The 21,229-nt window shown below is 40.7% G+C and overlaps 1 protein-coding gene across 1 annotated transcript in view; it reads left to right on the top strand.

Moving 5' to 3' along the window:
* The window catches only part of LOC125459161 (leucine-rich repeat-containing protein 10B), a 114,613-nt gene extending 93,872 nt beyond the window's left edge, over positions 1–20,741 (top strand). The window contains exon 4 of the transcript XR_009446835.1: positions 20,647–20,741. The gene's annotated coding sequence lies outside the window, so the exon portion shown is untranslated. The remainder of the gene's footprint in view (positions 1–20,646) is intronic.
* The last annotated feature ends 488 nt before the right edge of the window (positions 20,742–21,229 follow it).

The raw sequence follows: 21,229 nt of genomic DNA, 5'->3' as shown, positions 1-21,229 counted from the left end.
CATACAGGCTACATTTCAAGTTACATTGCTTGAGGTTAGAGTCCATCTAACAGACTGATAAGGGCTGGAAAGAAATCCGTTCCTGAACCTGCATGTACTTGTGTTCAAGCCTCTGTATCTTCTGCCTGCTGGAAGAGGTTGTAGAAGGTCAATTCAGGGTGTGATGGGTCTTTGATGTTGGCTGCCTTTCTGCAGCAGTGAGCCATGCAAATAGAGTCCATGGATGGAAGGTTGGCTTCCGTGATGGTCTGGGCTGTGCACACAACCTTCTGTAGTCTCTTATGGTCCTGGGCACAGCAGATGGCATACCAGGCCATTATGCACCCAGACAGTATGCTTTCAATGTCGTATCTGGAGAAGTTGGTGAGGGATGTCATGGACATGCCAAATGTCCTGAGTTGCCTGAGGAAGAAGAGGTGTTGTTGTGCCTTCTTGACCATCACATCTACGTGAGAAGTCCAGGACAGGCTGTCAGTTATCGTCACTCCAAGGAACTTGATGCTTTTCACTCTCTCTCAACCTCAGTACCGTTGATGTAGATGGGGACATTTTCTCCTCCTTTCTTTCTGAAGTCAATGACCAGTTCTTTTGTTTTACTGACGTTGAGAGACAGATTGTTATCATTGCACCATGACACCAAGTTCTTTATCTCCCTTCTATATTTTGACTCCTCATTGTTAGGTATCTGTCCCACTATGGTGGTGTCATCAGTGAACTTGTAAATGGCGTTTGTTCGGAATTTGGCCACACAGTCGTAGGTGTACAGGGGGCTGAGGACATATCCTTGAGGGGCTCCAGTGTTAAGTGTTATTGTGGAGGAGGTGCAGTTACCTATCCTCACTGATTATGGCCTGTGGGTCAGGGAGCTGAGTATCCAGTTGCAGAGGGTGGGACTGAGACCATGGTCACACAGTTTTGAGATTAGTCTGGAAGAGATAATGGTATAGAGCTGCGGAGCTGTAATCAATGAGCAGGAGTATGATGTAAGTGTCCTTGTTGTCCAGATGTTATGGAGATGAGTGCAGGGTTAGGGGTATGGCATCCTCTGTGGACCAGTTATGTCAGTAAGCTAATTGTAGGGGATTGAGGCAGATTGGGAGACTGGAATTGATTGGGTCATGACAAGCCTCTTGAAGCACTTCATGATTATTGAAATCAGAGCTATTGAGTGGTAGTCATTAAGGCACACTGCATGTGTTTTCTTGGGTACGGGGAAATGATGCTTCTCATTCTGTGGTGTCATTTCAGAACTGAATTGTTGTCCTTGCTGTTGGCGCTCACTTTCAGTGTGGCTGGCACCATCTTTGTGAGATCATTAGCAATGGCATTAAGAGAATATTTGTTGGATGTATGCAGGCTCTGATGCCAGTCAATATCAAACACTATTGCCAGTGTTGCGACAGATCTTGTCAGTTTAGGTCCTATCCTTTCTTAAATGTGTACAGCTGAACATGTAGGAGAAACAACTGCTGGTTGTTTAATATGAGCACCAATATTATACAGTGATAGAGTCATTCAGCTCAGAAACAGACCCTTTGGTCCAACCCATCCATGCTGACCAGGTTTCCTAAACAAAACAAATCTCATTTCCCTGTTCTGAATGAGTATGTGTGAATGTTGCATGTTTTGAGGAGCTGGTTACAGTTAGTGAAGTCTATAGGCAATGTTAATGGTATGCAGAGAGTGATTGAAATGGCGCTAGGCACACCAATGGCTTTCAATCATGGATATCATGAAATCCAGTGATAATGGGAACTGCAGATGCTGGAGAATCCAAGATAACAAAGTGTGGAGCTGGATGAACACAGCAGGCCAAGCAGCATCTCAGGAGCACAAAAGCTGACGTTTCGGGCCTAGACCCTTCACCAGAGAACTCTGATGAAGGGTCTAGGCCCGAAACATCAGCTTTTGTGCTCCTGAGATGCTACTTGGCCTGCTGTGTTCATCCAGCTCCACACTTTGCTATCATGAAATCCACACTGCCACAATGATGCCACCTGAAGGTTATAGGAACAGCAACTCATATTCTGCTTGGGAACCCTGCAGCCCAATGGTGTCAATGTGGACTTCACAAGCTTCAAAATCTCCCCTTCCCCTACCGCATCCCTAAACTATCCCAGCTCATCCCCGCCTCCCTAACCTGTCCTTCCTCCCACCTATCCCTTCCTCCCAACTCAAGCCCCACCCCCATCTCCTACCTACTAACCTCATCCCGCCCCTTTGACCTATCCGTCCTCACTGGACTGACCTAACTCCCTACCTACACTCACCTTTATTGGCTCCATCCCCACTTCTTTGACCTGTCTGTCTCTCCTCCACCTGTCTTCTCCTCTATCCATCTTCCATCCGCCTCCCCCTCTCTCCCTATTTATTTCAGAACCCCCTTCCCCTCCCCCATTTCTGAAGAAGTGTCTAGGCCCGAAACGTCAGCTTTCCTGCTCCTCTGATGCTGTGAGGCCTGCTGTGTTCATCCAGCTCTACACCTTGTTACCTCAGAGTTTAATTCTGTGCACGATAAAACCATTTGGGTATGTGATTAGATTCAGAGTGACAGTTTTGTGTGAATGAGCTCAATTTGTGATATTAATGCCAACAAGTAGAAGGAAGTGCAGTTGGTGGGGACAGTTGGGTAGATTACTTTTCCAGAAGCTGATCCACCTGTTTGGTGTGAGCTCAAATGGTAAGACAGAAGAAATATGCTGATTATACAGGATAGGTCTCACCAATAAAATAACAACTAGCTGACTATCTCAATGGGATAAATAATCCCCTAATTCTAACAGTAAAACAGTATAGCCACAGCCATTCAGCATATACATCCCAGCATGAGAAACATTAAGACTGTCTTGACGACAATGACCAAGAAATGCAGGATGTCTCTAAATTGCAAGTGCAAAATGTTTGCAGAAATGGAAATTTCATTTAAACCCATAGGAAAGAGAATAGGTCCACAGACAAATCAAAAGTGAGGTTCAACATAAAATCTGTGACCTAAAGAGTTGGTGAAAAGAGAGCAGGAAACTCAGCAAGTCACCAACAACCACTTGTGCCTCAATTCCTCAGTGCAGTCAAAACTATCTATGGCCCAAAATCCAAGGATCTAACCCAATGAGAACAAAGAACAGAGTAGAACTCATCAATGACTGAATCAGTCAGTGCCCAATGGAAGGAGCATTTGAGCATCTCCTCAAATGAGACTCAGTCATTAATGTAAGTGCCCTTTATGTCTTTTCAAAGCAAGCTACACCATCTCAGTATAATCTTAATTCCATAAGAATTGGAATAATGTGTATGATGCTGTGTTATGTCTTATGGTCAGTGTACCAGCACACCTTTAGGAGACATGCTCATTATACTATTATTGCATCATTCCACATGACCTGATGGAATCAAAGCCTTACAGCCCATTTACACGGATTACTTGAAGCATCTCACACTCCTCAAATCATGCACCACGATTATAAACTAATAGCTTAATGCAAGCCAGGCACTCATGTGTCTGAGAAATGAAATGTTTGCATATACTATTTAGGCGTGATACATGTCAGTTAGATTCTTCAACATCACAATATCCATTCCCAATTTCCTTCGTATTATTAAGGGTAACATAAATATTTCTAGGTCAGATAAAAGACATATCCGCACCAGCTGGGAACCAACAAAGCCACTAAGCCAGAATGAAATATAGTAGAGAAGCACTTTTGGCATGACGACATGGCCTCATTTCTTTCATGTGGATGGAAGCAAGTATGTCATAAACATAATAGTTTAACCATCTCCAAGAATGGAGATGGGGCAGATTGGCGTAACTACAGAGAATTCTCCATTATGCCAACCACAAGGAAAGTCATTACAAGAATCCTTTCCAGTATCATCTAACTAATAGTTGAAGAGCTCCTCTTAGGAGCCATAATTTTGATTCAATGCAACACAATGGACATGACCTGCACAGTGAATCAATCCAAGAAAAATGCACAGAGTAACAGTAACCTTTAAACATGACCTCCTTGATGTCACAAAAACCTTTGATTCTGTCAACTGGAAGGAAATTTGGAACATCCTCTCAACTCTTGAAATTGTCATCGTCCTCCACCTCCCACACAATAGTATGGAATCCATGATCCTCACCAATGGAGAATGAAAGCTATTCTTTATCTTCCTCACATTAACGCAACACTCCATCTCAAATCCATGAATCACCCCTCTGCAGGTGGGTTTCAACCCATGAAGAGTGGGAAACTGTTCAATCTGCATCATCTTCAGCTCAGGGCCAAGTCCACCTCAAGCTTTGCCATCAAAGTCCCCGAAATACGCAGACAGATCTTGCATGTGCTCAGACTCAGAGGCTGAGCTCCAAATCATTACCAATGCATTCACAGAGGTGTATGAGAGAATGGGACAAGTGAAACAACTAGAAGTCAAATGTGCTGTACCAGCTTTCTCCTGCCATGCAACACTGTCCCCAACTATCAAAGTTCACAACAAGCCATTGGGCTGCATGAATCAATTCCCTTACTGTGAAAGTCTCTTTTCAGTGTGGGCAGATATCAATGATGAAATTCAATATTGCTGCAGGTGTGTCAGTGTAGCCATCAGATGCCTGATGAATAGAATATATGGAAACAAGATATTCAAACCTGGCACTACGCTCATTATTTAAAAGGCAGTAGAGCTACCTGCCTTTCTGTGTACATTGACTATATGGATAATGTACAGCAGATACCTCAAATGCTGTGATAAATTTACCAGCCATGCCTTTGTAAAATCCAATGGCAGGATTGGTGGTCCGATATCAATGTCATCCCTTCGGCCAATATCCCCAACATTGAAGTACTGAATGTAGTTTATCAGCTGTGTTGAGCCATATCATCGACATGCTTAGCAGAAGCCTCCTGATGATGGTCTCTACCCTGAGTTACATCATAGAAAGTGGTTACTGAGAGATCAGGGGAAATACTTCAATAACAGACTCAAAGGCACTCTGGAAAATGCAATATTCTAATCAACTCATGGGAATTTCTTGACCAAGACTGTCCAAACTGAAAAAGAAGCATTTATGAAGGTGCTGACCATTTTCAGCATCTCCAACAAGTCCAGGTAGATAGATGTCAAGTATCAACAGTGGAAGGACTATGTGAAACCTGAAGCATCCCACCCACTGTCACTTCAAACATGAGCAGGTTCATCTGTGGCAGGGTTTGTGGATCCAACCTTGGACTAATTAGTCACCTCAGGCCTCACAACTCTGAATGGATGAAAATTATTCTTGGATCAGAAGACCTGCCTAAGCAGCTGCCGAAGAAACATGGAAAAGTTAAATTCTTCTCTATAGAAGTTCAGAATCTACGTACTGTTTGTCTGTTGATACAAAATCTGAGGAAATGTACATCAATGGAATCCTCCAACTTAGAATGCTATTCTGAAGTATTTATGCTAGCTCTTCAGAAGACTGTCCATACAGCCCTACTGCCTAGCTCTTTCCCGAACGCCCCGCAATGTTTTGTTTACCTTCATGCATTTATTTGAATTTCTTTTGAGAGTTATTAGACTACTACCTGGTCAGGTAATGCACTCCTGATCAAAATAGCCAGCTGTGGAGAAAGGTCTCTGCAGCTCTGTTGTGATTCTTTTACCAATTATCATGATTCTGCGTCCAGTGGTTATTGAACCTGCTACAGGAACAAACAGTTTTTACTGACTTATATGCTCACAATGTCTTGCTTTAAACAACTTATGAAAAACACCTTTCTAAACTTCTCACCCATTGCATCCTACACCCACATTTCCAACAACAAATGGATCTCTTCTCACAAAGATTAAGAATATTCATTCAACTGGCTCTGTTGTTTCCACCCTAACCCTAAGGCACTGAATCGAAAGTCTCTAAGCTTTCTTTCCCTTCTGTATGGTGACATGTTTCCCTCGTTACTCTCCTATCTCCCACCACACCCTCTCTGAGCTCACAAGATCGACCACCTGCTCCTTTCATTTTAGTCCTACCAAGCTGTTGGCCACACAAGTTTGATTTCTGGTCCATACATCAGCTGTTTTTATTAATACAGGTAATGGCCCCATCCCTTTACAAATCTGCCGTCATTCCCCATCTCTTAAAACAAACATCTTTGCCTCTCTATCCTAAAAACGTTGCTACCCCGCTATAATTTCCAATTCCTTTAAAATGCCTTGAAAATCGTATTTCCCACATTTGTTTCAAACTTTCTTTCAACTCCATTTGTGAATTCCAGTGATGCATGTTCCTGTCCTGCCAGTATACTGATTGATACCTTATCAATGTCAGAGATTACAACTAATTTGATTGATTATGGCAGTATCTCTATGGCATTTCTCAGCATTTCTATTGCAGTTACACTAGACGAATGGGATAACTCTTAACCCTCTTAAGCTTTGCTGCGATTTTGATCGGAAATTAGAAACCACATTTTGCATCGGCACTGTCTGGAGGACTTTAAAAATGATCTGTTTACTCAAGATTCCATGATACTAGATGATGAAGAGTAAGAAGGTATCTCATTGCCCTGACCTAAGTTTGCATCCTCTAATAACATCATCTTCAAGCAGATTAGCTGGTCATTTATCTAGTTGATCTTAGAATATCAAAGTTGCAAAACAACTGCCATATTTTGCTGAGTATCAGTTGCTAGAGCTCAAAACGTATTTTTTCAAGTACAGTTTCCTGACATTAATACGACTGCAAATCATTTTCTATCATGCAAAAGCATTATTGCAGCTTTGAGATTTGTCCACATGTGGGTGCTATGAGATTGCTTTGGTCTAACTTGCGCACTCAATTCAACAAAAAGCTCTCCGATTTCACCTATCTCTGACATAACAGGGGCAAGATCTGGGGCTACAAATGTATTTATTCTGTTCCTGTTTCCAATACTAACACTTTTGTTGCAGACCATATTTGCTGTGACCAGTATTAATTCCTCTCAGATTGTCTTCAATCAGAAAATAATCTCAAAATCTTATTTAAGAAAAAAAATCAAATATTAAACTAAAACAGCAATTCCAAGGGTCACTGGACCTGAAACATTGATTCTGTTTTCTCTGCACATATGCTGCCAGTTCTGCTGAATTTCTCCAGCAATTTCCAGTTTTGATTCAGATTTCCAGGTTCTGCAGTTCTTGGATTTGTTTTACTGTGTAAATAGAAACTTCATCTCTGACATAATGGCACAAAAGTTCCTCTACATCTTTTGTAAAGGAAAATTAGCTTGACATCAATTTTTGGTGTAAACTTCTATGGATTTATGTGTTGTTATCCCATGCCCTAATTTCCAAAAAGCTAGATGACATAATTGCGAAAATGCAGTTCACATGTTCTTTCTGCACTTGTGCTAATCCGGCTATAAATTTCATACTTTAAAATGTCGAAGCAATAACTTATGAATTTTGTTTTATTCTGAGATTTATTTATCTTTCCTCACTGAGATGCAAAATATAATTTTTGCATCTTTGAATGCATCTACATGATATCAGAAGGATTGGCACCGGAAGTGGAAAATGTCTATATTTGCATTTTCTTCAATGTGCTGAGCCCAATATCCATGAAATATGTTTTGATGCATATGGAAATGCTTTTAGAATGAAGATAGAGAAGTTGAAGGATTGATTTAAGATGAGAAGGGAAAGATGTAAAAGTGACCTAACAGAAAACTTATTCATGCAGAGGGTGCATGTATGAAATGAATTGCCAGAGGAAGTGGTGGTGGCTGGTACAATTACAATGTTTAAAACACACCTGGTTAGGTTAATGAAAAGGAAGGGGTTGGGGGATATGGGCAAAACGCTGGCAAATCGGACTATATTAGTTTAGGGTATCTGATCAGCATGGATGACTTGGACCAAAGGATCTGTTTCTGTGCTGCACATTTCTATGATTCTAATACTCTTAAGTTCACTGCATTGAGATCACAAGTTTTGGCAGCAGAAATGTTACTTTTTAACTTGAAACATGTATTTTGAAATCATTAAGACTGGATCATCTTCATGAGAAGATGAGGCATAAGAGAAAAGTTGCCCTTCACAAGGTAAAACAATGACACATTTTAGAAAGACTGACATTTTAATGGTGGCTGAATGTCGACAGATCATTAAGGACAACAGGTCTTCTGTGCTCTCTAGAGAGTGGTTATAGATACTGCTGCTTTGAATTAATTTTCTAATATTTAACTCAATATCATCTAGATCATGATCATTCCACTGGCCTCACTCATCTTATATTAACAACTGAATTCATGCAGACGAAAAGGTCGCAATCAATATTAATTAGAAATTTAACAAAGTGTCAAAAAGAAAATTAGGCTGGTCTGCTTGTTGCATTCATCATAATTGAACAAGTGACTGAGTTTTCTGCTTTCCTAAACATGCTGACTCTTGCAGCTTGCAGGTTTCAGTGATACTGACCGTACTTTAGGGCCTCATCCTGTGTGATTTCCGCAGTGCTAATCACAATACTCAATGTTATCTTGCTGCCAATTGACATTCTACAGACTTTGACTCTTCATGCAGGGGACACTGATGCATGATTAATGAGTGGGAACTCCTGTTTGGATTTAATTTCTCTCCTTGAAACTCTGAGGCCCGAAGTTCCACTCTCCTGTCGGATCTGCTGCATTGGAAAAATTCCCAGTTCATCAAATCCGAATACTGCATGTGTTCTGGAATTTCAATCCAAGGTTGAGGAGTGTATTATAATGGGAATTGTTGCGGGTGTTCCTGGAAGTCATATGGGTTCAAAGGTGGAACCTGGTGGCTAAGGCGACTTAGCAAGGTATAAGAAAAGGTCATTACGTAGGCCCATCTGTGAGGATGCAAGTCAGTGGTTTAGCACCAGAGACAATGTCACTGAGCAGTCCAGTAAGTACAAGCTCTTTAAATATCTAATTAGTTGGTGACCCCGGAACAGATGATCCATCATGGGCTTTCCACAGGAAATAATAGTCATTGTTAGTGTCTACACACCTTTTGCCAAAAATATACACTGATCCAATGAAAGCATGAAGAAGAATTCATTAGAGAGAGCAAATGAGCTGGCAGCTTCTTGGTTCCACTACCTGCTAAAGCTGCTCTGCAGAAATGTAATAAATTATTATGAAATGGAAACAGAAACTGCTGCGGAAATTCAGGAGATTTTGGATGGTGTGTTAAAATGCACAGTGACCAGAAGGGCAGGTTAGGTCAGGCTTGTAACTGAACTGCCATCGTGATGTAAGCTTTGCCTCCAACAGGGTACTTATACCTGATGGGGCAATTCAACATAAGAAGCAGATGTGGGTAAAATAGTCAAAGGGACATAGAGGTCTTCAGCACAGGAAAAGGCCCTTCAGGCCATATTCTGAATTGGTATTCTAATTTCATTTTCCAGCACTTGGCTCATAACTTGGAATGCCTTAGCATCTAAATTTTTATTAAAATTATGAGGGTTTCTGCCCCCAGAGGCAGTGAGTTCAAGATTCCCATAACCCTCTAGTGAAAACATTTTTCCTCACATTCCCTTTAAAACTCTTGCCTCTTATCATGGATACATTTTCTTCCTGTCTACTCTACGCCCCTTGTAATTTTATATACCTCAATCATGTTCCCCGCTCCCCCAATCAGTCTCCTCTGTTCTAAGGAAAACAATTTCAGTCTAACCAATCCCTCCTCATAACTAAAACTGTCCAGTGCAGGCAATATCCTGATAAATCTCCTCTGCATCCTGTCCAGTGCAATCATATCCCTTCTATAATATAGATTCCAGAAGTGTACACAATACTCTAGTTGTGGTGTAACTAACATGTTATACAATTCTAGCATCATTTCCCTGCTTTTAAACTCTATGCCTCAGGTAATAAACAAAAGTATCTCAATGCCTGGTTAAACAACAGTCAGGACCATTAAGCCCGCTTGAATGCCAGCCCATGACATAGGGAAAGTATCAAGATTTTCTCAGCATTTTCATTTTCTTTCATCTACCTCTGCCAGAGTCCTTATCAGCTCTACTGGCCTCTCATTGTCTTAGAGTAGCGTACAGCCTGTTTCCACCTCCTCTCAAGGAACAAAGTGACACTTTGAAGGAGTGTGCATGACTGCAAGGTACTATCTTGCCTAGAGTATGAATGGATTCATCATGCCTACACTTTTCATTTCATAAATATGACAGTTAAGCACTTTTTGAAATCATATATGAACACTGTCAGATACCTCATCTGCGCAGTTTTTAAACACATAGATGCATAGCTGTTTTAGTGTGTGTTTGTACACTATAAACACCAATAAGAATGTTACGTAACAAAGGTGTTCTTCCCAGTGATAATGAAAGTGGCTTCTCACAGCATTGTCATTGGCAGCAAGGGTATGACCAGATCTGTGAGGTTTAGGAATGCTTTTTCCTTCTTCATTCTATCATATAGAGTCATAGTAATCTAAGAGCATTGAAGACTCCTTTGAACCTTTCATATGCAGCAGTAGTAAGCAATGAGTTGAGTATTGAGATGATCCTTGTGGCATTCATTGTCCATCTGTGTTTGAATTTAAGGGAGGCTTAGTGATAGATTTCATAAATAGATGGAGTTTCTCAGGTTATTCTCAGCACAAGAGCATTTGACAATCAAGTTCAGGCAACACAGATCAAGTCACCATATGTGCTCTGGGGAACATTGCTCATCGACTGTCTCTACTACTTTGAGAGCTTTCACATTCCAGGTGGCATAGGCTGTGCTTTGTGAGGAAGCCAATGTGCCTGGGAGCAATTAATGTTGCAACAGATACCCATTCCAAAAAGTGAACCATTGGGAGTGAAGGGTGATTGCCAAGTTCATTCAAAGAGCTGGTCCAACACAGATGTTTTGTACTGTGCAATGAGAATAACTTTCATGTGGGTGGGCAATTACTATTGATTCTGTCAGAATTTTGGGCATAGTTTCAGTTGTGGCAGTAATGGCACTTACAGCCATTAGCAGTAATGGAAAAATTTGGATATTGAATGGCTTTTCATGTTGTTTCTTGCAATATTTTGAGACCAATGGTTTTGATGGTGATGTTTTAAGTATTTTTCATGGACCTGAATCAAAATCATTAATGCTGCTGTTCTCTCTTGTCGGGTATGGATATTTTCCTGAGTATCAATATAACAGACTTTTTGTTTGGAAGTTGCTCCCCAGAGATTGGTTAATGGCTTGTGCTGGCTCTGAGGTTCTGCATTTATCAACAACATGAGAATGAGCTGACACAACTCGCATGCATGTGCGCCAAACAGAATGTTGTTGTTCGACATCGTTGGCAAGTGACAGAATGCCAGCTACTTGTCACAAAGATAGTGCTATTCATGTATTCATATGGGGAGGTGATAGCCTAGTGGTACTATCATTGGACTGTAAACCCAGAGACCTTGGTAGTGTTCTGGTGACCCAGGTTTGAAAGCTGCCACTCCAGATAGTGGAATTTGAATTCAATGAATATCTGGACCTAAGAATCTAAAGATGACCATGAATCCATTTTTGATTGCTGGGAAAAAAAATTTGGTTCACTCATGACCTTTAGGGAAGTAAATCTGTTGTCCTTACCCACCTAGCCTACATGTGACTCCAGACCCACAGCAATGGGCAATTAGGGATAGGTAATAATTGTTGCCTGGGCAGTGATGCCCTCATTCTGTGAATGAGTAAAAAAAAGAGAAAAACAATCATATGTTGGAATCATACATGAACTTCCCTGGCAATATGTAACTGAAACTCAGCTATACACACAAACTATATGTTCAGATTCAAGAGTTTCCACAAACTTGGTACCTTTATATATGGTCACAGAATCCCTACAGTGTGGAGACAGGCCATTTGGCCCAACAAGACCATGCCGATCCTCCAAAGAGAATCTCATCCAGATCCATCTCCCTACCCTTTCCCTGTAACCCTACATTTCCCATGGCTAACACATTTAACCAATGCATTCTTGAATACTATTGGCAATTTAGAATGGCCAATCCACGTAACGCACACAGGGAGAATGTGCAAACTCCACACACAGTCGCCCGAGGGTGGAATTGAAACCGGGCCCCTAGTTCTGTGAGACAGCAGTGTCAACCATGAGCCACCGTTGAACAATCAAACATTGTGTCAACGTAGACACTATGCATTCTATCAGAGGAGTGCATCCTCAGTAATATCATCATTCTCATACACATACTATCCCAGCAGCTTACAAACAATGATTAGATTTGTCTGGGGAAAACTCCTGTGGTAAGACTGAAGCTGTACGTGGCCTTTATCTGCTGATGTTACACTATCACAGCTTCTCAATGAATCTACCCACAGAGAAAGTAAGGATTTACAAAATGTTATTGATTGTGGGACAGGTATCATTTCATTGAGGGTTCAGTTCTGTTCAGATAGATGTGGAAAATTGGAGAAGAGCCTTTGAGTTCAGACTTTGTAATCATTTCTGTTTGGCTGCGGCTTTCTTAGTTCTTGCTAGTTTCGATTTGATTTTGGCTTGAGTATTTTTGATCTTGTGCTCGGGCTTCTTCATTACGGCTTTCTTAGTAACATTTGCCTTTCTTACCTTTGCCAGCAGTTTTTGAATTTCTGGACTGCTGTTATTGTTAATAATTGCTTTTTGGCTGCTGGTTCTTTCACTGGCTGCTTTTCTTGCAAACTTGTGAAGGGGAGCTGGTATTTGTGTTGATGTCAACCACATGTACAATTGGCTTACTGGCATAACAGGCTCTGGTCATGCGTGGCTGACTGATGTCGTGGGGATCATCTGCACATACACAAATGGTCCTTGGCACCTATCTGCCAGCACTAAGTGCAGTGTGTAAATTTGTTTTGTGCTAGGATTTGTCTGGCAGTGAGCCCTTTTTGCACAGAATCAGCGCTGGTTATGTGGGCATGCCTCCCAGCTTCTCTGTTACTGCCCTCCTTCCTGATTGTCCTCTGTGTCAGCTTCCTGAGGACAGAATCTTCAGATTCAAGCTCCTCCACAGCTGTTCACAGCACCCTTTCTTTGATTTGTGCAGAGTGCAGCATACTACTACTACTATTCTGAAAACCCTTGCTGGGGAAATCCTGCATAGCTCCACCTGAGCGGTCAAGGCATCTGGTATACATTTTGAGAATGCCAGTAGTCTGCTGTTGTGCTCTGTGTGATGACATGGCTGCTGTTGTAATTCTATTCCTGCTCAGTTTGCAGTCACTTAAACAAGGTGATTGGTTAAATCTTTAAGGGGTACCTCTTGTCCTGCTCAGAAGCAAGATAAGGATCTGTGTAGATGGCTGAAAATATTGAGCAACTGGGAACTCTATTACGGCAACTACCAGGAGATCTTTGGCACAAACTTGAAGGTAAGCCTTGTTTTGGTCATAAACCACTTGAACATTAAGGGAGTGAAAGGACTTTTAGTTTCTGAATGTGTCTAGGTGCTGATTTGAAGTCTTTATGGTGACATAATTGATAACCCCCAGTATACGATAGAAGCCTGATTCTGTATCTCTTGTTCTGACCCACTTGGAAAATGCAATGATTCTCAGGCCCCAATACTCTCAGGGTCATTGTAGAACTTAAACCATTCTTATCAAAGTATGTGAAGTTCCCAGTGCAAATATACGTTGGGATCGAGTCAACAGTAAAAAAAGTGACCAGGTTCCTGTACTTAACAAGAACTATTTATTATTACAAAGAAACAAATTCGAAGGTCTGGTGACCGAAGCACTTCAACAAGTAGTTGAGCTACCTAAAACGCTAACTCCTTTAAAAAACCCCTCCACACATACAGAGACAGACGCAGAAAAATAAATGAAAATACTTCAGTTATACAGGTGGAGAGAAGTCATATCTTGGAAATGGAGTCCACAGATTCAGTTGAGATATTCTTTTTGCTTGCCAAGTCTTTTAGTTCTTTCACCTACTTTATCCAGGTACACACACACACACACACGTGCTTACGCACGCTCACGCACACAGAGACACTGAAGTACCAGAGAGTTGTCATCAGGCTGATGACCTAAACTAATTAGCAACTTGTTGCTAGTCAAATATCAGTCTGCATGCATTCCTTGATGCCAGGCTGTAACAAACTTCTTTGCCACTACTTAAACAATGTAAACACACTCTGACTGTAGTAACTTTTTTTTCAAAGTACAGCAATTCCTTCCACAATCCTTGGTTTTAAAACAGTTCTTCTTTTTCTTTATTTTGGTCCAGTTTAGTTTAAATCAGCCCAGGTGGTTAACATTTGCGAACAGGGCATCGATTACAGGCTTGATATGGCTGTGTACAGCTGACCGTGATCTCCTGACTAATTCTCCCACTTCGCTCTGGGAAAAGATTGATACATCAAAATCCAAAGTCACAGAAACCTCAACAGCCACAGGCAGGGCATGGAAATCAACAAATTAGGACTCAAGATAGTGCTGTATCATGCCACAAATGTTGATGCCGACTTCTCAGTTTAATTTCCATCATTCTCAATGTTGGTTTTCTGTCATGTTGACGAATGGATTCTGAGGCCATACACCTGTTCTATAGGTAATACCTGGATGTCTTACTTCTTGTCCTTGTCCGTACTGAAGTGCTTCGGTCACCAGACCGTCTTGCTGGCCTGGAGCCATGTTCACATGTGAGTATAACACATATGCCTGAGGCTTCTATGGCGTTTTAACCTTTCTTTGGGCACAAAATGCACCATGCTTCCTTCTTTCATACATTTTCTTTCCTGGTATCTGTGTACTTGTGACAGCAGGCACAATGAAAAACTGTGCTGCCAAACGATATTTTGCATCCGCCTATTCCTTTGGGTTAAAGCCAGATGCTGGTGATTGAGTTTTGCCAGCTCTTTAGTAGTTAATGCAACTTCTCTGCATCTTCCAAATATCTTTCTGCACCTCTTTGAAAAGAAATTGGAGCATCTCTACAACACTTTGACCTATTCTTACCAGGTCTAATCCGTACGAGACATGTTTATCACACCTAGTTGACAAAGATCCGTCCTGGCTGAAAGCAGCTGCAGTTTCAAATGGCAGCCACGTCCACAATAGCCGTACATGCAAAGTGCTACCACCCTGATCTGCCCCTTTGCAAGTACAGTAGGAGCTGTGTTCAAGGGAGGCACTGTGGGATTAATGACAGAGAGTCTATGTAAAAATGTCAAGCTCTTTCCAAGGCTTGATAGGAAAGACTTAGCTGGATATCACAGTCAGCTGCACACAACTGCATCAAAGCAGTAACTGATACTCTGCTTGTATGTGGGGAGAGCACATTAACTTCCTGTTGATTTGGTGTCTCAGGTGCAAAGAGGCACAGTGTTTGTTCAGTTAGTGGGCTTCCATCTGGTACTAGGGGTTATTGAATGAAACAATTAGCAATGAATTATCTGCCCTTTCTAATCTGCATGTAGCATTTAACTTCTCCCAACTTACGGTACAACCTTTTTTGTGCCTTCATCCAATTTCAATATAATCACATACCTCCAGAAAAAAAAAACTCTTCCTTCATTTTCTACAGTCATCTTAGAATATAACAAGGGTCTATTCTTGTATTCCCTGTGTTACCCTGTTACCATCTGTCCCTATAGACATTAACTATAGCTACACTAACAATACCCATTATGATGTATTAAAATGGTTTAAATGCCTGTGTATTTCTGTAGGCTGTGTTTAACAGTTTAGGTGAAAGCAATTGGAGTGGGAATGGAATCTTGTTCTTGGAATTATCTGACAAAGGAAGCTTAGCATAAAGCTGACATTCTCTTAGCTGTAAATTCTAGGCCAAGAAGTGACTCTTATCCAGAAAGCTACCTGTAAGAGATCTACAAGAGCATCATTGCAAACCACTTGCATATAGGGCAGTCTTAGCTACTAGATATTTGACTCTTACTTGCATTGCTGAAATGTTGGGATCACAGATTCAGATAAAACAAAGCTAGAATGCTAGGGAAATTTATAACTGAAGAACAGTAGTTAATTACATGAAACCTAAAGCAGCTGACAATAAAGTTTTCCACCTTTCAAAGTTAGACTTCTCAAAAAGAATGGAAATCCACAGGCAGCCTAAGAATCTGTAACTAATCGCTCTGTAGTTGTATCATTTAATGTAATTTTCTTGCTGGCCATTTACTGTACTCTACAAATAGTTATTAAACCAATATATTTTCAATAGGTCAATTGTCGAATAGGTCACTTGAGCCTGAGTCATGGAGAAATTATTGTTGATGGACTACAACATCTTTCGTGACACTAACAATGGTTGATGTAATCAGCTTTCATTTGTTCATCTCTCTCCAGCACTTGACTGAAAAACACCACAATCATCTATTTTCTGTCTTATTGCCTCTCTAACATAATGATAAATGAAGCAGAAATTCATAAGGTTGAGCATTAGGAAAATGAAAGATCTTCCTTTTAGTGCCTATCACATTTCTTCACCCTTGTCACTAATTCCAAATCCTTCTCTAGCTGTTCACATAAGCTGTGCATTATTTCATAGAATTCCTACAGTGTGGAAACAGGTCCTTCAGCCCAACAAGTCCACACTGACCCTTGGAACATCCCACCCGGACTCATCCCCCTAATCTACACATCCCTGAACACTACAGGCAAGTTAGCACGGCCAATCCACCTAGCCTGCATGCCTTTAGACTGTGGGAGGAAACCGAAGCACCCAGAGAAAACCCACACAGACATGGGGAGAATGTGCAAACTCCGCACAGACAGTTGCCTGAGGGTAGAATTGAACCCAGGTCCCTGGTGCTATGAGGCTGCAGCGCTAGCCGCTGAGCCACCGTGCCGCCCCAAATTAATAGAGCAGGGCTTTTATTCCCTGACTGGGATTTAAACCTGGGTCATGGTGGTGAGAGTGCTGAATCCTGACTATTAGACCACCAGGGAAAGCTGGTTATGTTTCATTGATCCAGAATGGCGTTGAGAACAAAGAATCTATATAGCCACATTCTGGACCAATTCACTCTTACATTCTTTTTTTGTCTACCCTATTAGAATTTTTCCATCTTTACTATGGTATGCCCCCGTCTCCATGCTGAATAGTCATTGGCTGTAGAAGGAAAGGGGCAAGAAACACTAGTCCTGTTTGTCCAATCAGAGTTCAGTGATATGAAGATATTAAGATACGGAGATATGAAGAAAAAATAATTAGAGTGAGCTGAGCTATGAAATTTGTTTGGGAAAACTTTTGAACTGTTTCAAACTTAGCATACTCAGTTATGATCGACCAAATACCACAGGCCAGTTGAGAAGTACAGGTATTCTCAGTATTGAAAGGAGAAATCAGACCAGATATCTATAAGCTACGGTTAAGGTCTATTGTACAGCTCAATTTTAATGACTTTCTGATAGGTAGGTTGGTAAAATAAAAATAGATTGTGTAACAGAGTATTACCAATACCCTGCCGCTCGTCCATATTTTATCTGTGGATTTATTAGAGGCTGTTATTGTTTGCTGCTATGTGAGTTGTTGTCATGAGCCCTTGTGAATATCTAGTGTGGTCTGTCAAAAATGGTTGGGGTTGACTGCATGTTATTGGCAGCCATAGAGATATGGACAGATGCAAAGGTAGATTTGATCTTGTTCCACTTGGGCTATGATTGACCATTTTTGTGTATTCTGAACCTAGGTCTTTGATGCTGCAGACATTGGTCCCATCAGCTACTTCCTTCTACGTTTCCTGACTGTGGTTTTGCAAATAACACTGCAACTATTTTACTCCTTAAATCATGTCCACCAGATCTCCAGAAAAGTGTGAAAAAACAGGAGGTTACTCCTTCCACATGTCTCTACTGCCACAATGACTCCACAATTCTTGAGTTTAAAATATTACAGCACGTTACACAGTATAGCTTTCAGAGGTTCCTCATTTCTCTGGACAGACCATGACTAACTGGGTGAAAATTGTATGCATGATGTGTCTGATTCCCAATGCAATTGAAGAGCTCCCTGTCAATCAATAAGATTAACCTAGTCACATGACCCATCCATCACCTGATCAGTTTGTGCCTCAGTTTCTGATTGGAGTTTCTGATCTTTTCATCATCTTAATCAGATATTTATTAATCCCAAGAGATTATTCATCCTGCAATTTGTTTATCTTTTGAAACTGAATGAAACTTTATTCCAGCTTGGCTGTTATCTTAGTCACTTTTTGGCTTTGATAATTCCAGCTGTGAAGTGTATGCAATGCTGTTTAATAATAACTGAAAGTACATTGGCTTAGGTCAGTTGTCCACTTACATTAGTGCACTTTGAAGTTGTCAGCTTAACCAAAAGCAGTGTTCATTGAACCATGCCAAGGTAAACAGAGCCTGCAGGATGCTGCTATGATAGGTCAGTGATGTGATGGTAGGGCTTGACAGCTGATGGCTTGCAACTATCACACAGTGATATTTATGTTAACTCCCTTAACATAAATATGAATAAGGCGTGGGTCACATATTCCTGAAGAATTCAGTGAACCTTTGTAGCAGCTTCTGGTATTTACATACGTGGATTACAATCAAAAGCACTTGTGAGAAACCGAAAGAACTGCAGATGCTGTAAATCATGAACAAAAACCGAAGTTGCTGGAAAAGCTCAGCAAGTCTGTTTTTGTTCCAAAAGCACTTGTGTGTCATCTGCGCTCAAGCAATTCCCTTGCTGTTTCATGTTGCAGAAGAACAGAACTCCATCAGACGGAGTCTGAGAGCTTTGTCCCATAAGGTCACTCGCTGTGATAGAGTGATGATATCATGAGCATGTCACTTAAAGGTATTTTGTTTGCTGCAAGTCATTACATAACACCTCTCTTTTTCCGAAGGAAAGTAGTTTTGAGTAGGTCTGCATCATTGAACATTGGCAAAGGCTGCCAATTCAACAACTATAGCGACATTTAAAAGTTAACAAGATTAATAATTCAAACCAAAATGTCATATTGAAGTATTTGACAATGCATCCTGATTTGGTAGTTTTATACTAATGTTGAGAAATAGGTGTTATTCTCAGTTACTTTTCGCTGACAACTTAATTGTTTTGCCACTGTTGTATAATTGTTTTGCACAATTATAATCATTGAAGTTTTCTTCCTCTCTCTTTTCTTGCATGTTTATTATATTATAAATTAATCTGAGATAGCTTCTGTTCCTTCACAATGGAGCATATGATTGATAATGTCTTCATAATGGCCTGGGCTGGTTGAATATCTTACAGACCTTTGCTGGTATCCTAATATTGCTGACTGGATTTCTGCCTCACTCACTGTCCAGTGTCTGGTTATGATAATTCACTACCTGTTTGCTGGTACCTTTCTTTGTTACCCTAGGGTCTTTCCTTATGGTTTTGATTGGAGTAGAGGTGATTGCCAATTCAATTTGCCTCTCTGTGAGTTCTTCTTTAGAGAAAACACACTCATGGCATTTGCTGTGGCATTCAGCAACAAACTCATCAAAAGACTCTTGCTGTTTCTGTCTGTATGATATTGGGTTGAAGTCTCCTAACCTAGAAGTGATTCCTAGAACAATGAGGTTGTTCATTTTGGATCAAAAAGTCTGTGCACTTTCTAGATGGTACGAAGTTAAATACATAGACTTGGGGTTTAGGTGCATAGACCTGAAAAATGTCAGAAACAGGCACAAAGATACCAAGAAATCTAATGGAATGCTGACCTCCTTACCTAGAGGACTGGATTACAAGAATGCAGTAGTTATGCTGTAGTTACATAAAAACCTGGTTAGACCCCATGTGGGTGAGCAAATCTGACCACCACACCTTTGGAAGGACATATTCGAAGGCCTTGGAGGGAGTACAACATAGGCTTACAAGAATGATACCTGGACATCAGTGGTTAAGTTATGAGGGCAGAATATACAAATTAGGCCTAATCTCCCTGGAATTTAGGTGTGATCTTATCAAAGTCTTCAAAATATTAACAGGAAAGGACAAAGTAGATAAGGATAAACAATGTCTGCTGGTTGGAGATATGAGAACTAGGCGTCATAGCCTGAGAATTAGGGCCAAAGTATTCAGGAATCTAAACAAAGCCGAGTAGATAACTGTCAATCATCAGGTTAGGAGGCACTTCTACACACAAAGGGTAGTGGATGTTGGGAACTCTCTTCCACAATGGCTGTGAATGTAGGATCAGTTGTTAACTTTAAATCTGAGATAGATATATTTTCGTTATGCAAAAATATTAAGGGATATGGTTCAAGGGCAGGCAAATGGAGTTCAGCCACAGATTGGGCATGCTATCATTGAGTGTTGAAACATGCTGAAGGGGCTAAACAGCCTACTCCTGTTCCAATGATTCTATACCTTAAGCTAATCCTGAAGCACTCTCCAGTGGAAATCGTTTTATTAGATATCTGATGTATTCATTCATCAAAGCCTCTCCTTGCCAATAACAGGTAATAACAGATCTTCTCTCTGAATAGTTATGACTCGAACTGCAAAGTAAAACAGATCATCTAAGGGATACGTTAGTTAAGTAGCTGTAGTTTGTTGAAGTTGTCACTCATGGCTCAAACCACATTTAAATGCTTGCTTGCTTCCAGTTTCTTCCTGATGATCTCTGGCTTTTTTTGATGCAGAGTGTGGAACTTGTTTGCTCTTGCATTTTATTTGGTTTATTATTCAAATTTTTTCACTCTTCTTCTATTTTAGCTTATTTTTTATGGTTGTGACCTTAGAAGGAGGCTTTGCTGAGTGTGAATCTGTGCCTTGAAGGAAGAAAGGTCCTATTTCAGCTGCTACAGGGGATTTGCACCAAATGAGAAGTGATGATACCAGCTTTGATGCCAAATTAAAGAAAATGAAATGGCAAGTCCTACCAACCACTGTACATAGGTAAGCTTGACTTGGTTAGGAAAACACTTTCTATTGCTTAAAACCCAGTTCTAAACAAGACAGATCTATAATTAAACTGACTATCCTTTGATCATCTATGTATTTTTAAGTCAGTTGGAAGCCTTTTTGCTGCTGACTCTGCTTTTAAGTCTGTAACAAATCTTCCAAACGTTGTACTTTAACTTACATGTCAGGAAGCAGACTGATTTATTTTTTGTAAAAAAGACTGAAGACTTCTAGCTCAATAAGCCTTGAACTTTAATGAGAAAGAAGCTAAATCTGCCTCCTGGCTGTTAAAATTGGAGATCTATACTCATGTCAACTTATTGTAATTGTTTGTTTGGATGCTTTATGGTTTAGGGTTGTATGATCTTCAGCGAGGAATCTTTTATAATCAGTG

The sequence above is a fragment of the Stegostoma tigrinum genome, chromosome 17 (assembly GCF_030684315.1).
Source record: "Stegostoma tigrinum isolate sSteTig4 chromosome 17, sSteTig4.hap1, whole genome shotgun sequence".
Classification (NCBI taxonomy): domain Eukaryota; kingdom Metazoa; phylum Chordata; class Chondrichthyes; order Orectolobiformes; family Stegostomatidae; genus Stegostoma; species Stegostoma tigrinum.
This window is presented reverse-complemented; position numbering and strand designations above follow the sequence as displayed.